Raw genomic sequence first — 20,518 nt, 5'->3', positions numbered from 1 at the left:
AAGTTCCCCAAGACACGCGGCTGAGAGTGTATCTGATTTGTTACTTCCGAGGGAACTGTGGTATGTGATGGAGAGTAGTGAAAGTGTATAAATGTCTTGTGCTGTTGAAAGATCACCCCCAAAAGTAGCACAGTTGTACAGCTTGGAGGAATCCAGCAGAGTTTAGTGTTCCCTCACAGGACGAAATGGGTTATTTTAAATTACAGTTGGCTCCAAAGGATATTTAAAAACTGATCCTTTAACCAGTAATACAGGATATGAGGAACATCTGCGCTAGAGCAGCTGTGTGATTCAGAAAGTTAGTCAATAAGAGCTGTCCTGCTGGAACAACACATCCCAGTAAAGTTGACCAAAAGGCAGCAGACCACACTTGTTGTATCTAGCAAATTCTGTGTTTTCCGACCAAACACCACTGGTTATTTTGGCTTATTATTCTGTCCGGCACGAAACGCCAATAAATCAGCATGTCTGCGACAGGTGAGCTGAGGAACACCCTGCAGAGGAGATCCCTGTAACACAATAACTGAGTAGATGGGTGTCGTTCTGAGCAAAGGTTAAATCAGCTGGTTCTGTAGAAACGGTGCAGGAACAGGTCTGGTGTATATTGCTCTCAACAGGCTGCCGTGAACAGGCTTCAGGGGCTACTTTCGGCCACAACTGAACACGACATGCAACCTGGGTTAGCTCTTAGATGTCACAACCAGGTTGGTTGAGATACTTCAGCGCGACTGGAGCTATGAGTGAGGCGCATTGTCGTGCTGGTAGATACCAGTGTTGGAGGGTCAGTGCAGGCTCACGCTTCTTATGTTCTCCACAGTTCAGCGTCTCCTTAACAAACACCAGGCTTCGTTTCAACCCTACATTTCCGCACAGCATGATATATTAATCTGGTCTTGCATATCTTCATGGTGGGACATAATGAGTATCACATCAACTGTATCACTGTAACACAGCATGGAAGGTGAGGTAATGCTGATAATGTACGAACGGCAGCAGAGCAGGCTGCATGCTCCTGCTAACTTCCGTTTTACCTCCACAACCACCACATGTGATCTGCTGTAAACTCATAATATTCACTCTCACCTTTAAAGTTGTCTTACACATCAGACTCTATAACGTTTCCACGTAAAACCTGCTTTATAACTATGCAATTACAATTTTATTTATGTATATACAGGCACTGATTACGTCTGTGGGCTCTGAATAATAATAGAATAGAGACAATTATACACTCCTGGAAATTGAAATAAGAACACCGTGAATTCATTGTCCCAGGAAGGCGAAACTTTATTGACACATTCCTGGGGTCAGATACATCACATGATCACACTGACAGAACCACAGGCACATAGACACAGGCAACAGAGCATGCACAATGTCGGCACTAGTACAGTGTATATCCACCTTTCGCAGCAATGCAGGCTGCTATTCTCCCATGGAGACGATCGTAGAGATGCTGGATGTAGTCCTGTGGAACGGCTTGCCATGCCATTTCCACCTGGCGCCTCAGTTGGACCAGCGTTCGTGCTGGACGTGCAGACCGCGTGAGACGACGCTTCATCCAGTCCCAAACATGCTCAATGGGGGACAGATCCGGAGATCTTGCTGGCCAGGGTAGTTGACTTACACCTTCTAGAGCACGTTGGGTGGCACGGGATACATGCGGACGTGCATTGTCCTGTTGGAACAGCAAGTTCCCTTGCCGGTCTAGGAATGGTAGAACGATGGGTTCGATGACGGTTTGGATGTACCGTGCACTATTCAGTGTCCCCTCGACGATCACCAGTGGTGTACGGCCAGTGTAGGAGATCGCTCCCCACACCATGATGCCGGGTGTTGGCCCTGTGTGCCTCGGTCGTATGCAGTCCTGATTGTGGCGCTCACCTGCACGGCGCCAAACACGCATACGACCATCATTGGCACCAAGGCAGAAGCGACTCTCATCGCTGAAGACGACACGTCTCCATTCGTCCCTCCATTCACGCCTGTCGCGACACCACTGAAGGCGGGCTGCACGATGTTGGGGCGTGAGCGGAAGACGGCCTAACGGTGTGCGGGACCGTAGCCCAGCTTCATGGAGACGGTTGCGAATGGTCCTCGCCGATACCCCAGGAGCAACAGTGTCCCTAATTTGCTGGGAAGTGGCGGTGCGGTCCCCTACGGCACTGCGTAGGATCCTACGGTCTTGGCGTGCATCCGTGCGTCGCTGCGGTCCGGTCCCAGGTCGACGGGCAAGTACACCTTCCGCCGACCACTGGCGACAACATCGATGTACTGTGGAGACCTCACGCCCCACGTGTTGAGCAATTCGGCGGTACGTCCACCCGGCCTCCCGCATGCCCACTATACGCCCTCGTTCAAAGTCCGTCAACTGCACATACGGTTCACGTCCACGCTGTCGCGGCATGCTACCAGTGTTAAAGACTGCGATGGAGCTCCGTATGCCACGGCAAACTGGCTGACACTGACGGCGGCGGTGCACAAATGCTGCGCAGCTAGCGCCATTCGACGGCCAACACCGCGGTTCCTGGTGTGTCCGCCGTGCCGTGCGTGTGATCATTGCTTGTACAGCCCTCTCGCAGTGTCCGGAGCAAGTATGGTGGGTCTGACACACTGGTGTCAATGTGTTCTTTTTTCCATTTCCAGGAGTGTATTTTGTATTTGTAAAGGATTAAGTAGTGGATTTGTGAAATAATATCTGTGTGTGTTCTGAAACCGCCACAGAAAAGAATTAATGAAGAAAAACTCAAAGATTTCATGACAATCAGCCATTTTATAAATAGTAGTCTAAGAATAATATTGTCGTTGTCGTCTTCTTGGAGTCACATAGAGAGGAGGAACCTGTGACGCTATGTTAAACACATAGGTAGCTTTCATTTGTCGAGATTGTAAGCAGGACGCTATTAGGCGCTGATTATCAAGAATGGTGTGTGAACTTGTTATTCGAGTTTTAAATGTAGTTGTTTAATGAGAATTCGTATGGTACTATTAGAAAGCTTGCCTGGTATTTTACACATCTATTTGCGACACTTTCAGCTTTTTAAGTCGTGTCCGCGGTGCAGAGCTGAGACACGGCGGAGCGAGCCGCCGCCGCGGCAGATTCAAATCTGACAATAAGGGCAACCATACGGCAATAAGCGGTCAGGCGAAAAGTGCATTTAAAATTATTTCTCACAGCAGTTAGAGATCGGAGTACAAAGCAGCAGATTTTACGTTCTGTTTCACAGGCGGACGCGGGCTGCTAATATTGTAAACTTTAACATTGTCAAAATTAAAATACTTCCATGTTTCAAAAAGAAACATTGCTAAGCAAAAATTATGCGCTAGTAAAAGTTATAGAAAATGGGTCGAATGACTCGGAGCGCTATGCGACTTAACCTCTGAGGTCATCAGTGTCCTAGAACGTAGAACTATTTAAACCTAACTAACATAAGGACATCACACACTTCCATGCCCGAGGCAGGATTCGAACCTGCGACCGTAGCGGTCGCACGGTTCCAGACTGTAGCGCCTAGAGCCTCTCGGCCACCACGGCCGGCCAAAAGTTACACAAAAAACATTTTTTGGTTAATAATGATAGTCTTATGCTCTAGTGTTAGCCATGGCACTGATTAATAATTAATGTTGACGAAAAATCCACTGCAAGGTTTAAGCTTTGCGTACGGTAGCTTCATTACTTTCGATAACAGAAATAATTTCAGAACATTTTTACGATGATTGTAGCAGAGGTGGATACGTTGTGCATTCTACTGAGGTACACTAACAAAACTGTTCATTTAATAAGAAGCCAGTTCGAGTATAATAATAATTAACCTCATTTGTTCACAACATACAATTAACCAAAAAAAAAACAGTGTACAGAAAAAATAATTGGAGCTCGAAAACTCATGCAATGAATTTTGTCAATAATATCCCACATACTAGCAAAAGTATGGCAACTAACAAATCTGAACCTGGGGTAGGGGAGACAAAGTAATACGGTGTGACCTCCAGAATTGGAACCTGGGGGAGGAAATCGACATAAAACTGCAGTATCCGTATGTCCATCTGTCAGTCACTCGACATGAATTTCCAGCTGTTCTATCTCACTTCGTCCTCGAGCCGCGAGTTAACGTCATTCCATTCCAGTCTGGGCATCATACGTGAAATGCAATCAACAGGCAGGGGCAAATAAAAATGGCGCGGACAAATGGATACGATTGGACGTGAATGCGACGCAGACACCACGTATATGCCGGCCACGTGATCCAGACCAGTGCAGAGCGCAGGGCCAGCTGTGTCAGTGCGAGTGGAGCAGTGCAAAGGAGGCGACGGTGCTCACAGAGGAGCAGCGGGTGTCCGTTGTGGAAAGTAACGTCACAAAAAGGCATTGGAATGGTGTGATCAGTTGTTTATCGAGATGTTTAATTGTCTCAAAGTGCCGCAAGAAACGCCACGCAACATTCAGTCCAAAAATGGCCTCAGACAGTATCTGTCTTGAACAAGTCAAAAAAGATTCTGAAACATGCCTGGACGACAGAAAATGTGAATGCAGCTCACCAGAAATCGCTATAATGTCCTATCAAATCAATCCGACGCCTGTTGCAAAAAACTGGAATGACACGTCGATCATGCTGACGAATATAGCTGGCCCTGCACATGCATCCCTACTGAGTGTCTGTTGTTTGCGCATTAAAACCAGCAGAGTTCCCTTAGTGCCTCCAGTTTTGTGATTGGCTTCTTTATGTCTGACGAAGTCTGGTTTCACCTGAGTGGTTATGTCAACTCACAGAATCACTGGTTCTGTGCAGCGGAGAATCCATATAATTTCCACAAAACACAGCTGCATTATCACAACGATGGGGTTAGGTGTGCAGTGTCTGCACACCACGTTATTGGCCCCATCTGCTTTCATCAGAGTCTGACTTCGGGGCGTTACATTGCCAACATTTTGAAATCATTTCTGGCAGCACTAACGGAGGAGGTACACCTATAGTTAGTTTCAACAGGATGGAGCAGCTGCCCATACAGCCAGCCAAATCTAGGAGTCATGTGTGACAGAGTTGTTAGCGGAGGTCAGTCTGGTCACGACCGTAGCTGGCCAGCCATTTCACATGATCTGTCACTGTGCAATCATTTTGTGTGGGGAGCTCTCAAGTCTAGGGTGTGTCGCAACAACCCTCATAGCCTTCAAGGACTGCAGCAGAGCATTTGGGTGAGACTGCATCAATCCCAGCGGTCCAGCTTCGATCCACGTTCAGCAGCTGGCTGACCAGGACCCACAAGTGCCAAGAGGTGGACGGTGGCCACTCGCGACATCTGCTACAGACAGTTCAGTACTGTATTTCCTTCACCCTGCTGTGTTCCTTCGTACCCTGGAACTCTGTCCTCTGGGCCACTTTTATTTGCCCCACCATATAAACTGGCGAGCTATATTGAAGGCTAAATTCATCATCAAGTATCATCATAAACACATTTTCCTTCGTACGTCATTAGTTTGTAACTCGACAGCATAACATAGCTAGCAATTAAGGAGATGCAACATTGATCATGTGCCACGAAAATTGCTCTGGGCCACAAATCCCGTTACAGCATGCAACTAAGTTTCGGATGATGACGTTCTTATGTCGTATGTTCTCGAAATTTCTTCCGTGTTAAATATGAACAAAAAGTTCAAGTTCACAAGAAATATCTCCATCGTCGTTATCAAAAACAACAGATTACCACTGGGCTACCAGACAAGGGGTCGGTGGCGGCCCCACCGTATACATTGCCGAATGCTGTTTTCTCAAGTTCTGATGTAAATAATTTGGCGAATTACTTTATAGTCTCCTAGGGGTAAGATAATGACCGTCATTCAGGTGAGAGCCAATGCCATACATTCTGATGTCTACAACCTCTTACACAGCAGAAAATGTAAGACATGAATAGCGTGTCGCATTTTTTGTTGAACAAAACATCCATGTCCGTCTTCCCAGAATTACATGCTCCTTTCTCTTCATTCGTATTAAATATATTTTAGTTTTCTAACATTCCGTACTTTTTTCGAGTGTTTTTCTGTGGTTTGGTAAACAGTTCCATCATACACAGTGCCGAAAACTCGTCACGGCGTAACCAGCGTCTGACAGGCATACGCAGACGTAAAAAGCACCTGCCGTAGAAAACTGCCGTGTCGCTGCACGCCCCACGCGGTTATACACGTCTGTGACGTCACGACATCAGCACTTGTGACACGCTTATTGGGAGTTAGTCTGACCCAGCACATCCAGTCTGGAGAGGTCGGCCGTACATTCCTTTCACTACATTAATGCTTTGTAAGTGTCCAGAATTATGAAGGGCAAATTCTACATTAGTTTTTTGCCTCCTCAGCGGTATTGTGTTGCGTGGTTCTCGTATTTGTCTGTCTGCTCTGTAGAAGCAGTGGAGATAACTCAGTGCAGTCGCAGAGTGGCGCTGAGGCGGCCTGCGGCAGGGCACACACTTTCCACTCGTTGCCGCTGATTCTGCATAAAGCCTCGATGCAGCTGACATCAGTACCCCATTACCACCCGCTTCCTTTCTTCCTCCTCCACCTCAATTTACATATAAAAATACATATTCCTCACACACTATCAGTCGAACAACGACGAATACAATTCTGAATTTTTTTTGTTTTTGTCTTCAGTAGCAGTTTATTTTGCTACTGGTTACGTTTATTTCCCATGTAGATGTAACGTGTCAAATACAAAAATCTGACACAATTACTTCGGAAGTGAGGGTCACGAACGCATGCCAGAGGATGGCCTGAGGATGGTAGTGTGTACCGCAACTGGTAGCTGGGAGGGAAAATAAACAAACTGTGGCTATAGGCTAAAACCAACATTTTCAAAACGAAAATCAGCGATCATTTTCACCTTCTTGTATCAGTCCAACTCAACATTATTTCACCTCGGTGTGAGGGCGGTTTGGTCGACCTGTTATAAGTAGTCACGTAATCGGTTTGATAGTTTATGCTTAACGGACCTGAAAGCATCGACGTACAGTGAGTTTTCCTTAGTCACCAATGTATTTGTTTACTGTAACAGACTTGTCCGAGTCGGCTACACCAGCCTCTCGCGCACTTTGGTCCACCCTCCTACGTACTGCACACTTGGCTGAGGTTTGGGCACCTTTTTTCTTTGTTTTTTTTTTTTTTTTTGCTTTATTGTGATTTCATTCCCCTGTCTCATATGGGCAGGGGAGGGCTGTCAGCGGCACAATCCGCCGTTCTTCTGCCGAGCGACATGACAACTAAAATAAGAAGAAAATGTTACATACATAAGGCGATAAAAAAGGGGAACATAAAACAGAGCAAAGGGAGAAAATGGAGATAAAATTAGACTGACATGGAGACATTCACAGGGGACAGTTAAAAAAGTCACCAGGAAGTTAAAAAACACAGTTGGCGATGCTTAAAACACAGAGAAGAATGGACATGCACAGGTTAAAAGTCAGCCACAGTATTAAAAAAACTCCAGAACAACACACTTAAAACCCACTTGTAGCACACAAGATGAAGAATAAAACTGCCAGTTGGGACCTGCCGGGGGAAAGGTCAGAGCGGTTGTAAAAGGAGGGAGAGCAAGGGGCAGCAGGGGAAGCGGCAGGATGAAGAAAATTGGGGTGTCAGCGGGTACATGAAGAGGCCAGGCGATACGTGTGGAGGGAGATAAAGGGGAAAGACAGGGCAGCAGGGAGTGCAGAGACACTGAAAGAGGGCACAAGAGAGGGAGGGAAGTAGGAGGGGGAAGCCGCTCAGGAGGAGGAAGGGGGAGGAGAGGGAGCCCTGAGGAGGAGGCAGGAAGATGGGGTTAGATTTGGTAGGAAGAGTAGATGTCAGGGTGAAGCTCATCATCTGGGAGGGGTAGACGGTGGAAGTTGAGATGGAGGGTGTGGAGATGGAGAGAGGGTGGGACACAATGGTAAAGGTGTGGCGACTGGTTGGGGGTGGAGAGGAAGGGAGACACCTGGGGGTGAGGGGGATCAAGGCGGCGAACAATACATAGTGTGCAGATGTGTTCAAGGAGAAGGAGAAGGTGGGGGAGGGGGATGAGGTCATAGAGGATGCTCGTGGGGGATGGAAGGCGGATGTAGAAGGCGAGTCGGAGCGCAAGGCATTTGAGGATTTGGAGGGCTTTATAGAACTGGGGAGGGGCGGAAATCCAAGCTACACTGGCATAACAGGGGATGGGGCAGATCAAGGATTTGTAGGTGCGAAGGATGGTGGAAGGATGCAGATCCCACGTCCGGCTGGACAGGAGTTTCAGGAGGCAGAGATGGTTGTGAGGTTTGTTTTGGATGGTAAGGAGATGGGGAGTCCAGGTGAGGTGGCGATCGATTGTGAGGCCAAGGTATTTGAGGGTAGGAGTGACGTGGATAGGACGGCCATAAATGGTGAGGTAGAAATCATGGAGGTGGAAGGAGTAGGTGGTGCGGCCTATGATCATCACCTGGGTCATGGAGGGATTGATACGGAGGAACCACTGGTTGCACCAAGTGGTGAATTGGTCAAGGTGGGTTTGGAGGGTCTGTTCGGACTATTGAAGGCTAGGATAAAGGGCTAGGAAAACGGTGTCATCAGCAAACTGGAGAAGATGAACAGGTGGGGAAGGTTTGGTGATATCAGCAATGTACAGGAGATAGAGAGGGGAAAGGACAGAAACTTGGGGCACACCGGCAGAGGGATAGAAAGTACTGGAGTTGGAACTGTGGACAGTCACATAGGAGGGACGATGGGAGAGGAAGGAAGCAATGAGATGGATGAAGTTGATGGGGAGAGCATACATCTGAAGAGGAGCCCGTTATGCCAGACACGGTCATAGGCGTTCTGGAGATCAAGGGAAACAAAGATAGCAGAGAAACGGGAGTTAATTTGGAGGGAAAGAAGATTGGTAATGTTAAGGGCCTGGTCGTTGGCGGAGAAGGAAGGCCGGAAGCTACATTTGGTAAGGGGAAGGAGGTGGTATTGGTTAAGATGGTTGTGAATACGGTGACAGAGGATGGTCTCAAAGACCTTACTGAACATGGAGGTGAGGCAGATGGGACGATAGGAAGAGGTATCAGAGAAGGGTTTGTTAGGTTTAGGGAACAGCAGGACATGGGAAGTTTTCCACAGGTCGCGGTAAAATCCAGTGGAAAGGAGGACATTGTAGAAGGTAGCAAGTACAGACAGGAAGGATGTGGGGGATTCCTTGAGGTGGCGGTAGATGACGCCATCATGACCAGGGGCGGTGTTGCGTTTGGAGCAGTCCCGGCGTTTTTTTGTTGTAAGGAGTTTCCAGATGTGTCGCTGTAATTGCCGGTGGCGGGTGAGAGTATCCCGGTCACGGGTGCAGAGGAAGGAGCGGTAGAGCTATGCGGGTGGCCAAATCATCCGCTCTAACTGTCCAGATTGTTCTTCAAATCCGTAGCGAACAATTGTGTCCTGGTGACATGACGCATTGTTGTTTGGGAAGATAAAGTCCATGAATGGCTGCAAATGTTCACCAAATACCCGAGCATAACCATCTCTAGCCAACGATTGATTCAGCTGGGCCAGAGGACCCAGTCTGTTCAATGGAAGACAGCCCACACCAAGATGGAGCCACCATTTCTATTGGTGGACGGCCGAAATGCCACTTAGCTGCTCTGTTTCCATGTTCTTCTGCATAAGCTATTACTTTCAGTTTATAGCCCACATCATATGAATACTTTTTATTTTTTCCATTAAGAAACTATGTGAACACCTGGCTGAAAATGATTCACAAGTTCGTGGCACCCTGCATCGGTAATGCTGGAATTCAATATGGTATTAGCCCTTCCTTAGCCTTGATGACACCTTTCGCAGGCATACGTTCAATCAGGTTCTGGAAGGTTTCTTGGGGAATGGCAGCCCATTCTTCACGGAGGAGAAGTATCGTTGTTGGTCGATGAGGCCTGGCACGAAGTCGGGCTCCAAAACATCCGAAAGGTGTTCTATAGGAGTTAGGTCAGGAATCTGTGCAGGCCTGTCCGTTACAGGGATGATTTTTTAGTCCAACCACTCCGCCAAAGACCGTGCATTATGAACAGGTGCTCGATCGTGTTGAAAGATGCGATCACCATCCCCGAATTGCTCTTCAACATTGGGAAGCAAGAAGGTGCTTAAAACATCAATGTAGGCCTGTGCTATGATAGTACCAGGCAAAAGAAGAAGACGTGCAAGCCCCATTCATGAAAAACACGACCGCACCATAAGACTACTGCCTCCGAATTTTACTGTTGGCACTACACACGCCGGCCTATGACCTTCACCGGGCATACGCGATACCCACACCCTGCCATCGGATCGCCACATTCTGTACCGTGATTCGTCACTCCACACAGCATGTTTCCACTGTTCAATCATCCAGTGTTTACTTGACAGGATTCGTGACAAAACACTCTTCTTTTGAGTGTAGTAAGTCAGCTGCGGGACGTAGTCGAGAGTTGTTTCCCTGTTTCTAAAATTTCAGATGCTACTCAACTGCGTTGAACTGAATGTTTCCAGATCGTAAACAATGTGATAGGAGAGAGCCATAACAAAGTAGAACGAAGTTCCAAGAAAACTGAGACACACTGAATTCAGTGTTCTCGCTGATGAGTCAACAGATGTAGAATATGTTAAAACCTCGTGTGTTCTGGTTTGATATTTTGATAAGGACACAAATAAAACTGACAGTAATTTTGGAACCTTTGTGAAATTTTAAAACATGGTAAATATGATAAGGTGCAACAAGTAAAAATCATTATAATAATATAATGCTTCCATTTTCTGAGTACAATGTTTCTCAAAACAATCTTATAGGATTTACTTGTGCTGACTGCAATTGTATGATGCGATCAAGAAACACTGTTGCTACTCGCTTAACTGAACAATGTCCTGGACTAATTATACTCAAGTGCATATTTCATATTTTCACATATGTGTCAGTGAAGCTGGTAAATGACTTTCCAAACCTGGCTGGGAATATTCATAACCATTTTAAAGCTAGTGTTAAGTGTCAGGATGTGCCACACACAGGTCTCCGTACAGTATAGACGCACTTGCCTTTTAAGGACATGTTTATCCTTTAGTGGCAAGCCACTTACGCAGGAACGCATATTTGCGTAAAGAGATCATTGCGGATGTGCGCCAGTAATACTACAGCTTCTTACGTGCGTGTGTGTGGGAAGAGCACGCAAGAGTGCTGGCGTCATATCCCGGCTGTGACCGCAGGCGGCTAGCGGTTTGCGGTCAGCTGAAATCCTGTTTGTGCTCCAAACTGAGTCCCGGTTGCGACAGCGCGGCTGTGGGCGTTATAATGCAGGGCGTGGGAGGCCAGCGACACGGACCGAGACCGTACAGTTTGGGGCCCACCGTACGGGCCAACCCAAAACCACTACAGCGGTGACACGTGACTGCAGCTAACACTTACCAGTACAGACAATGTAAAATTAACTTCAGAATTTCCATCGTTACGCAAGACCTGCGAATCCGAAGCCGCTGCACACTTTAGAATCAGCACCTCCCAAAACGTTGAATCCGTCGTCCTTGCCATGACGGTACTGCGTTCCCTGCCCTCTAGAGTTCTGGCCCTGACACCAACTCATTTCTTTTCCAGGGGTTATGTGAAATACCTATTACACAACACAAATCGCTCATTTCTGATGCGACAATTCATCCACAGACGCATCTAAATGTATGATACGAAATGCTCTCGCTTACATACTGTCTGTGTCCACAAGGGCTTCATACAAAATATCTATAAAGAATCTAAAATAAATTTGCTCCGTACGGAATATCTACAGCCACTGGTAATCGCTTCATTCTGTTTTGTCTGTATACCTAGAGATAGAAATACGTAATTTATAAATTTTACATAAGAATATGAAGAAAGACTCAGAAGACTAAAAGGATTCAGTAGACGTCTAGACAATCTTACCCGACGATTATCAGTGCAAGGGACAATATAGAGAGCCTGTGATACCCTCATGTCATTTACGAACCAAGGAAAATATTGGACAGCGTAGGCTACAATACTCCAGTCCCACCTCCACCTCCACTGTTTAGCAGCAAGGCTATGCAAGATTGGGGTGGCCTGAATGCCTCAGTGATGCAGGCAGCCGTACTACAGGTGCAACAACGTGGAAGGGGCGTCTATACAGCGGCCAGACCAACATGTGGTTCACGGAGAGGGGGGCAGCCTGTTCTTGAGTTGGAGGGGACCAGTCCAGATGAGTGTCAGAAGGTCTGGCCCTGCAACATTAGCCCACCGGCCCTCCATACGTTGGTGTTATGGGCGGATGATGGCAACCAGAAAATACAAGTGTCATGCTCCCATCGTAGCAGAATCTGAAATGCGATACAGAATAATTCTGAAGATAAAGTGGTGAAATAGAATATATAATGAAGAGGTACAGGATCGAACTGATAGGAAACAATAGAGCCACTGTCTGACTAATAGAAGGAATCGATTGACAGGATACATCCTCAGATATCAAGGAATCGTTAAGTAGGTAACCGAAGGACGTGTGAGGTAGTGCAAAAAAATCGGAAAAGCAAGCAATGAATGGTTGGAGGTATCAGAAATTCCTTACGTCACTAGGTACACCTGAAAGCATTACATACAGATATTGGAATCCATACGTTACACGCTGGTGCGCAAGTCAATTTGCGACACATTGTTCATAATTTCCAGTTCTGCTAATGACAAAGAATTATACAGACTTTCCCTCAGACCACAACTCAAACATGTCCTACGGACGTAAAGAAATTAAAGAGTGTGACTAAAATATTGGTCAACATTTTTGCTTCGCACGAGAGCTTTTCGTGGGCCAGTACTATACTGCTCCACCTGTGTTCTTCAGAAGTACACTGTAATGTCCTTTCGGACATGCATGCAAATACGGACGCGTGCATGTCCGAGGAAACATTCCATCGTATTTATGAACAACACAGGAACTGCAGTATTGCATTTGCCCGCCAATACCGGGCAATCGATTGTCAATTAACATGTCTCACCTGTTGGGGAATATATTTAGTCTAAGTACGAGTGCAAGGGGTTGCAGACATATGGTTGACGACATATGGAAATCATGGTCTGGTCTTGAAAAAAAAGCAAGTGAATTTACGCTAGTGGACAAGATTTTATGCGCCATATCTTTCATAACTATTTGAATGTCAATTAAACAGTTGGTAGGACACTGGCATTTATTCCTGTGTTTGTTTGTGACTGAAGCTTCACATTTTTTTCATTTCTTTCCCTGTGCGACTAGCTCGTACTTCCTGTTCCACTCACACACACACACACACATAGTCAGAAGGTTAAGAGCTGCAAAGACGACAAATTTGTTCTTATTGAGGTAGTGGATAAGTTGCAGAACATAGTCAATGAAGGAGAAGTTCCAAGTGAACCCTACTCTTATTGACAAGAAGATGTACTGTTTATGGAAACATTAGGAGCGGCCGGGTTCAGACATCCTGTCCATTTCCTCCAATGTGTTGACCATCACACCTCAACCATGCTAACCAGACACACCTTGAATGTAGCCATTCCAAAACCCAGCCAATTGTATAAGACAAACAACCACTTTTCATCCTCATAACTACTGCCTCATGGAAATATGCTATCCAAATTACTAACTCACTAAAATACACAGAACTACGCCTCGACTGTAAAGAAACGTGAAAACTGCAAGTAAAAATCATACAAGAAAAGTGTACAACAGAAAGATACTTCTGTAGCTACTTACTGACCAAACATGGGAATTGTATCCCTCTACTGTAATCCACACCTCCAAACCTGGGAATTGACTTGTCTCATTTTCGAGAGCCGGTATTTTCTGTGTACGCCGCCTGTGAACATCAAATGAATGACTACTGTCGAATAATGTTCAGAGAAATTTGTTGCCAACGCATTCGTCTGCCTCATTCTATAGACAAGTTGCGTAAATAGTCACTCAGAAATTCGTGAACAGTTCCAATGCAACACATTGACCAGAGAAATCTGATTTGCAAATACGACATCATTCTTCTATGTTATTTCTGCAGCCTGGTCCAAGGGTGCATCGAGCACCAGGTGGGGGGGTCGCCAGTTTACTGCCTCACCACAGAATGTGCATACCTGGACAGCTTTCTCTCAGCGTTTTCGTGTCCTCGTGTGTAACAACAGTTTACTTTGCTCTCTTAGAGTGATGTGAGGGGTATACGATGTGAACGCTAGTCCACTCAATATCCTTCACAGAGTTACAGTAGGATCCGTTCAGTGGAGATGGTAGTAAAGAAGAACACTCCTTCCCATCTACAGTTTTGTGAGTACCGCATTCATACAACATATAATGAGGAAGTAGCGACGTTCTTTATCATCACCTAAAGTGTGGCTGGTGTGTGTCCTAGCATCTTCCAGAAACATGCAGGCGTGGGGCAGTCGTTGGGACTTCTGGTGTTGCAATGATTAAACAACAGAAAAACTGAGACGCCTCTAAATTTGTTTGTTCCGTGTAAGTCACCCTTTCCTACGACCTCTTACCGACTTTCTCCTGTTACTGCCATTAAGCCGATTGGTGGCCAGGATGTCCTCCCTCTTTATCCAGATGTGATGCCTGACTCCTCTCATGTGTGCCGATCAGCATTGCAAGACAGAGCGTCTGGTTCAAATTGCTTTTCAGAAAATCTGGCTAATGTTCAAGAACAACCTACGTACCTGACAGCACTCGCTCTATTGCCTCATAGTCGCTATAAGCAACGCATCTACCCTGAGCGGGTGGAAACTCGTAAAAGGAAGATAATGGGTCCTGGCTCCAAACTAGCTATCAAGTGAATAAAAAAGTGAAATATCCCACATTGTCTGGTTTCTTGTTGCACTGATATTTTGTTTCAGCCAGTATGTTGCTAAAAACGTCCTTAATTTAAGTATTTTTGTCAGGGTCTTCCAGGAAGCCGAAGAATACCTCGCATCAAATGAATTAACTAGTGTCATAAACTTAGTATTATCAACCAAAGAAAATGAAAGGTAAGAGTTGTATCGAGCGGATGGACGTGTACGGGTATAGAGGCAACCTCATGAATCCGAGGACTCTGCATGTCAGCAGGGGCTGTTCATGCTGGTGGAGGCTCTGTAATGGTGTTGGGTGTGTGCCGTTTTTGGCTGATATGGGACCCCTGATGCGTCTAGATTCGACTCTGACAGGTGACACGTACATAAGCCTTGCAACGTGCTGTTCAGAAGAGATCTCCAGCTGCTCGTACTCTCACAGATTTATGGACAGCCCTGCAGGATTCATGGTGTTATTCCCCCCAGAACTCATTCAGACATGAGTCGTCTTGCGGCGCTTCTGTGAGCTCACGGGGGCCCCACATGATATTAGGCCGGTGTAGCAGTTTCTTTGGCTCTTCAGTGTATAACGTAACAATTCAGAAATGTAATGGGGATGATACAGAAATGCACGACGTTTCAGTGTACAGATATGCTGATTTTGAACGCCAGGAAGAACCTGAACCTGAATGTGGATGTTCAAGGAGTGTACGCCGACCTACATATGAAGAAACGATCACCATAATAAAATAAGGGAAATCAGAGATCGCAAGGAAATATATAAGCGTTGTATTTTCCATGCACTATACTTGATTGAAATAACAGAGAATTGTGAAGGTGGTTCTATGAACCCTCTGACAGGCACTTACATGGGACTTGCAGAGTATCCATGTAAATGTAGATGTAGATGTAGACTGCTGCTGCAGCAGCACCTGGAGACCTGGTCAAGTCGGCATGACAGCGGGTATGGAGCAAAATCAGAAGGAGTGCTGGGACTGAGCATAGGGAGAAGTAACAGAGGTGGTTGTGGCATTCAAACCGCAGTGTTTCACAGAAGGACGAAGTTGTTTTCGTGAAATTCTCAAAAAAAAAAAATGGTTCAAATGGCTCTCAGCACTGTGGGACAACATCTGAGGTCATCAGTCTCCTAGACTGAGAACTATTTAAACCTAACCAAGTTAAGGACATCACACACATCCATGCCCAAGACAGGATTAGAACCTGCGACCGTAGCAGCACCGCGGTTCGGGACTGAAGCGGCTAGAATAGCTCGGCCACAGCGGCTGGCGTGAAATTCAATTAGGTAAATTTACAGAAAAGGAATTCGAGGCAAAATGTGCTACATTTACATTGAAACTATTGCACGTCTCAAGTAGGAACCTCGAGAACGAAGTAAGAGGGATTAATGTGCGTACAATGGTATCTATTCTGTCACACACACTCGCTAAATATGGCAAAGAAACAGTGGATACATTCGTTAAGGATGTTACCAAGTACCATTGACCATGCTGTATTATTCATTGATCAATCATCAGTGGTTGTTTGCTTAATGATTCCTCTAAAACATGATACTCAAAAGTGAGGTTGCATATCACTGCCAGGGGAGTTGATGGACATCAGAACAACTTGTGCCACTTATCGCAGAAAGCGACGGAAAGGTCGGTGTTCTTGTGGAACATCGTCTCCTACTCACCCAGCAGAGGCAGGACAACACTCTAGACACCTGCAGAGTTCGGTAATTCCTCAGACACAGGAGGATCGTTTCATGTTAAAGTTCCCCAAGCCACGAGACTGAGAGTGTATCTGATTTGTTACTTCCGAGGGAACTGTGGTACGTATTGGAGAGTAGTGAAAGTGTATAAATGTCTTGTCCTGTTGAAAGATCACCCCCAAAAGTAGCACAGTAGTACAGCTTGGAAGAATCCACCATTGTTTAGTGTTCCCTCAGAGGACGAAATGGGTTATTTTAAGTTACAGTTGGCCACAAAGGATATTTAGAAACTGATCCTTTAACCAGTAACACAGGATGTGAGAAACACCTCCGTTAGAGCGGCTGTGTGATTCAAAAAGTTAGTCAGTAAGCGCTGTCCTGTTGAAACAACATATCCCAGTATAGTTGTCCAAAAGGCAGAAGACCAGGCTTGTTGTATCTAGCAAATTCTGCGATTCCCGACCAAGGACCACTAGTTATTTTGGCTTGTGACTCTGTCCAGCATGAAACGCCAATATATCAGTATGTCTGGGTCAGGTGAACTCCTTGGAGAGCAGATCTGTGTAACACAATAACTGAGCAGGTGGGTGTCGTCCTGTTCAAAGATTAAATCAGCTGGTTTTGTAGGAATGGAGTTGGAATAGGTCTGGTGTATCCTGCTCCCTTCTGGGTGCCCTGAACAAGCCTCATGGGTTTCCTGTGGCTACAACTGAACAAGACACGCTACCTGGATTAGCTCTTAGATGTCACAACCAGGTTTGCTGAGCTACTTCAGCACGACTGGGGCTATGAGTGAGGCGCATTGTCGTGCTGGTAGATACCAGTGTTGCAGGGTCAGTACAGGCTAACGCTTCTTATGTTCTCCACAGTTCAGCGTCTCCTTAACAAACACCAGGCTTCGTTTGACCTTACGCTTCCGCACAGCATGATATATTAAAGTGGTCTTGCATGTCTTCAGGGTGGGGCATAATGAGCATTACGTCGGCTGTATCACTGCGACAGAGTATGGGAGATGAGGTAAAGCTGATAATGTAACAACGGCAGCAGAGCAGGCTGGATGCTCCTACTGACTTCCGTTTTACCTCAACGACCACGATATGTGACTGTCGGTTACAGATACACTCAGTAAGTTTCGTGCCATCTCATCAACAATCGGTATGTATACATTTTATGTTAAGAGGTGCTGACTATTTGATTCCAAAGACTGATCTTTTATCTCTGTGCCATAAAATCTTAGAAAATTGTGGGAGGGAGAATCAGTTCCACGCAGTATGTTAGTAAAAGCGCGTCGTCTTGCTGAAAGTAAACGTGTTGCAGAATCTTCATCGGAATCGACAGGATGTATACAGCACACTACTGTATCATTTCAACATTAGTCTGGTGCAATTTTAGGTTGTGATTTCGCACAGCACGGTACTCAGACTTGGTCGGGTATGTAATGAACACTTCTGAGAGCAGAGCGTGGAAAGCAGTGAGTGCAGTCGCGTTGTCTTGTTGGAAGCACACGTTCTAGCGACGACGTAGTGGATGAGGAAACCTAATGGGTTTTGTTTCATCCTGCACCATAAGGATCCCTCAACAGACGATAAGGCTTGTTTTGGGTTACGTTTGCTTGTGGTGTCCCCTCTATGTTTTGTACATTGTCCAGGAAACTGAATAACCAGCGGAAGGTTGGAGCTGTGTGACATGTTCAGTGAGTGATCGAGCGTTGTGCTGCTGGAAGAACACGTGCCACTTGTAACGCAACACCACAGTATGTAACACAATAATACAGCATTACAAGTGAAATACTTAATCTTGTTCTCTCTTGCCAATATGAGTTTTTTTGTTATATATAATCAGTAGCATCTGAAGTTACATACACGTGCGTGTTCTATAAATGTTCGCATTTTTCGCCATTTGGGTACTGCACGGATATGGTGGGTCGACTATTTTTTGATATAATACAATGAATTTGTAATGCATATCACTTAATTTTTATGGTTACAGAGTATATATTACAATAACAAACATCGTAACAGCTTTTCTTGACGTTTTGGTTTGACGATTTGTGCCGAAATTGCCGAAAATGAATAATTTCGCGAGTTTTATTACAACCTGTAAACTTCACACTTGGCTCCAGCACCACAGTTCTGCACAGTGGGTGTCAGTAGAAATTAATATCCCAGGGGATTATAATTGACGTTCGTCCGCTCATGGAGACGAGTACTGGCTGTAATTATTCCATGGCAGCGAAATTTGGTAGATATGCGGAAACCACTCTTTTCATGCAAGATGGGACAACAGCTCAAGTCGCTGAACCCATGAAAGATCTGCTTAACGCTGCCTCCGGAATTCCGATTTTGCCCACCCGGTGCAAATCAGCTTTACATTGTTTGTATGAGGCTAATATATCAGCGTAAGAGTGGAAATGTCAAACCACTGTCATCTCTATTAACATTTTATTTTCAACATGTTGACATCATTTATTGTCTTATTAAAACTGTTGCAGTTAAAACAGTTCACTAACGACGCAATATGGACGTCACGTCAATCTAGACGTACTTGAAAATGCGACAGAGCCGAAACAGTCAATCGTAAATAAAGATTACTGATTTTTAGCAGCTATTCGGTGCATCTGCTCTAATAATCATGTCGTTACCAGACATTCATTATGCTGCTGGCCCTAAAGAAAATAAAAGAAACTTCTATACTTCTTTCTAGCATTCACAGCACCAGAGCTGCACCTGGTGGCCAAAACTGGAACTACTTTTTTTTCCAGCGTAAATCATTTCTGTGATAAGGCATTAGAATGTCCACCAACTTTCGTGTCCATACGGTAATTACATCACACACTGGACCTCTACAAGTAATTGCACTGTAATTATAACCACGCTTTACGTTCGTACTGACTATCAGACCAACTGTGTGTCTGGACTGAAGAGTTTCTAGCAAACAGAACACAACATGACACTCTAAACGCAGATAAATCATCAGGCGTCAAAGTAATTTCGAGTATGGTCCAAAAGAGTGCTAAATAACTTATTTTTTATCACACAAATGACCTAGTAGATAACGTCAGAATTTCCATGAGATTTCCAAGGGTGATGCTGTTGTATACAGAGATGTCGCTAATCAAACAATTACTGCGAAATGCTGGAAGACCTGGAGAGAATCGACGCCTGGTGCAGGGAGTGGCAGCTGACGCTCAACATAAACGAATGTAGTGTACCTGCAATACGTAAACAGAAAGACTCTTTATCGTATGACGACATGAGCGCGAAGCAATCACCGGAAGCAGTTATTTCCGTAATATATCTAGGAGTTATGTTTATGGAGTGATTTGAAGTGGAACAGCACACAAAACAGTTTTCGGGTGAGGGAGACGCCAGAGCGTGACTCGCTGGAAGCCAACGTACTGTTTCCTCCTACATACATCTCGCGAAAAGACCACGAAGATAAAAGTAGAGAGATCTTAGCACAGAAGGATGGTAACTAGTGGTCGCTCTTCCTGCGAATCATACGCGGCTGGAACAGAAAAGGGGGAGGTGACAGCGTTGCGCAAAGTACCCTCCGCCACACAGCGCAAGCCGGCTTCTGCAGTATAGATGTAGATGTAGTTGTAGATGTCACCACATGTCGCTAACCTTACTAATTTTTCCTGAATATGCAAATCAATTATATCTAAGGCTTAAGGTCTAATTAGTACTTTAAAATACACCATGCCCAGTTTCTTGATAGTTAAATAAATAAGGCGATAACTTGCGCTATTCCTTGTCTTTCCGATGATGATGATGATGATGTTTGGTTTGTGGGGCGCTCAACTGCGTGGTTATCAGCGCCCGTACAAGTATCCAATCTTTGCTACCGCGAGACCACGAGCGGCGGACCCTTGTCTTTCCCACAACAAATTTATATCGATTACATCCCCCAGGTTGCAGTTCTAAAGGTCGTACCTTACTACTGTCTCTAGCCCCCTCCACAGCCCTGGATATATTACTTGCCATTAGCATCACGCCGTATCTGTGCTCACTTTTAA

Source organism: Schistocerca serialis, chromosome 11 (genome assembly GCF_023864345.2).
Source record: "Schistocerca serialis cubense isolate TAMUIC-IGC-003099 chromosome 11, iqSchSeri2.2, whole genome shotgun sequence".
NCBI classification, from domain to species: domain Eukaryota; kingdom Metazoa; phylum Arthropoda; class Insecta; order Orthoptera; family Acrididae; genus Schistocerca; species Schistocerca serialis.
The sequence above is the reverse complement of the archived record's forward strand: the minus strand, read 5'-3'. Positions refer to the sequence as shown.